This window comes from Montipora foliosa, chromosome 6 (assembly GCF_036669935.1).
Source record: "Montipora foliosa isolate CH-2021 chromosome 6, ASM3666993v2, whole genome shotgun sequence".
Lineage (NCBI taxonomy): Eukaryota > Metazoa > Cnidaria > Anthozoa > Scleractinia > Acroporidae > Montipora > Montipora foliosa.
In genome coordinates, this window is record NC_090874.1 from 21212591 (window position 1) to 21215090 (window position 2500).

At 40.2% G+C, this 2500-nt stretch overlaps 1 pseudogene; it reads left to right on the plus strand.

Moving 5' to 3' along the window:
- Positions 1–285, plus strand: part of LOC138008845 (melanocyte-stimulating hormone receptor-like) — a 1257-nt pseudogene extending 972 nt beyond the window's left edge.
- The last annotated feature ends 2215 nt before the right edge of the window (positions 286–2500 follow it).

A 2500-nucleotide genomic window follows, 5' to 3' on the forward strand; every position in this document is an offset into this window, starting at 1 on the left:
ATCTTCGGAATGTCCACGCTGGTGTGTTGCTTTTTTGCTTTCTCTTGACTCTTGCCACTCACGCCAAGATCTTTTTGATCTTCCGACGGCACCAGCGCCAGATAAATAGCTTCCATGTTTGTCGCAGAGATCCGTTGAAAACCACCATTCAACGGCAAAGTAGACTATAATTATAGCTGTGAATGTGGCTTAAATAGTGGCGATTTATGTGATATGCAACCTTCCTGTTTTGATTGTAATGGCCTATCTTTTTGCCGGGGGACGCTTCGCCACGTCAACTTTGATGTATTCAGCTGGTCCGAGATTATCGCTTTCCTAAACTCGTTGATAAACCCGATACATTGTTGCTGGAGAAACAGGGAAATTCACCGAGCAATCTTGGGTCTTTTTTCCAACTTTGTTTGTTTGAGAAAGTGTTCGTTGCATGCAGGTGGATTTATGTAAATCATGAGTTTGTATAAGAGGCAGTCATAATGAACTCGACAATTACTGTCGCCGGCTGCTGCCGGCTGACAAACACTGCACCAAAATAGAGTACAAGGCAATATCCGTAGTTGACAACACCTTATTGACAGATAAAACCGAGATTCAAAACGCCAGCAAACACGAATAATGAAAATGTGACACAAAAAACGTGTTTAATTAAGAAAGGTTATTGTATATGGAGACGTCGATCCATGCTATTTTGCCGAACTTCAAGCAAGTTATACCTACTTAGACTTTTCACTCGTAATGCTGCCCTGCTGAAAATAAAAATGGCCATAATAAATGTCATCTTTCCGCTAATAGAGGAAAGAGTACTGAGTCACTTGGTGAACTGGCACTTGCCAACTGCATTGCCCCGACATGTCAATTAGGAGTGACCCATTCACCAGAGCCTCGGATCGTATGTCTGCGCATGACCTGAGGCTCGGGGAAACTCTATGTAGGAGAACATTGCGCCGTATGGTTGGTTCTTTTAGCCAAAAATTGGCTATTTGAACCTTACGACGCCTGCTCACGGCTCCTGCCAACATGAATGCACCAATCAGACACGCTTTTCATTGTTCTTCACGAAAACCAAGGAGAGGGCACTTTATTTCAGCGTTCCCAGAGCTCTCCTCTCCGTAAGTCATGCGCAAAAGAGAAGCGCTTTGGGGTCGAGATTGGAAGTGACCAAGTCATTTTGTTACGAGTAGAATGTACAGTACATTATTAATTATTACATTGTATTTGTCAAAACCCATGAAAGCCGAGTGTTTTGCCTTGTTTTGTTTTTTGTTCCAAAGACTGCAAAACGCTTTAATAAACCATATTATGATCATTATCCTCAAAACTAGAGAGGATAATTTTTTACGTAATAGGCCTTTTGCAACAAACGATCACATGGTACAAAATCCGCCATGCTGGAGGGCAAGCTCATTATTATTCCCCCACTGGGACATTAAACAAAGGCAAGCCAAGCTTGACTGGTTCAGGTCTCTTTGTTTTAATGTACCAGTGGGGGAATAATAATGAGCTTTCCCTCCAGCATGACGGATTTTGTACCATGTGATCGTTTGTTGCAAAAGGCCTATCGGTGAGCGATAGAGCGCATGCTCATGACTTCATGAAATTCACTAAAGGCGTCGTTCTTCACTTCGACGTTTAAGTAAATAGGACATTTGCATGATGACGCCATTTGACTACAAGTACCAGAATCCTACAGGTTTTGCTTGCCTCGTTCTAATTAGAGCTATTATTATTTTTACCTCTCTGGGAATATAGAATTTAAATAAAAAAAAGAAAAACATATTAACTGAATTCTGGTAGTTGTAGTCAAATGACGCTATCGTGAAAATTGAAAGCAAGCTACAGCCAAATATCGCCTTCGAAGTTCGATAATCCACAAAATACTGGCGATCAAAAACTGGTAAATCATTGCGGGACAAAAGTGCCCTTGTAAAATTTCTTATTTATAAGCCATTACAATGCATTATTATGCGGCTTGTGTTTCTAGCTGATATAACGCACTCTGTGATTGGCTGAGAGCAGCTAAACGCTAGGGCATTATTCTTCCGTAATGCCCACGGGCCTATGATTGATTATGCAGATTAATTTTTTCTTCTTTAGAACCGTTGTTTTAGCCATATAATAAACAACTTAACAACCTCGACCGTTTGGTCGTTACAGCAAAATCTTAAAACCTCGGCCTAGATGTATTGACCTCGCTATCGCTCGGTCGATACGGCAAGGCCTCAGTTTTAGATTTTGCTGTAATGACCTCTCTCTTGGTTGTTAAGTAGTTATTAATTAAATTTATAATTTCATAATAAAAGTGCATAATTATGCAAAAATAACAAAGGCTGCCCTTGTAAAATTTCTAATTTATAACCCATTTGTCAGAGGTGGTTGACTCTACAATATTCAATTCTGATTTTTGGAGAATTGATTAAAGAACGGCGACTTTATGCTAACGTTGCAAAAGCTGTGAGCAAAGGCTCAAGGGAAGAATGATAAAATGTTTCTGCATGGATTTTAT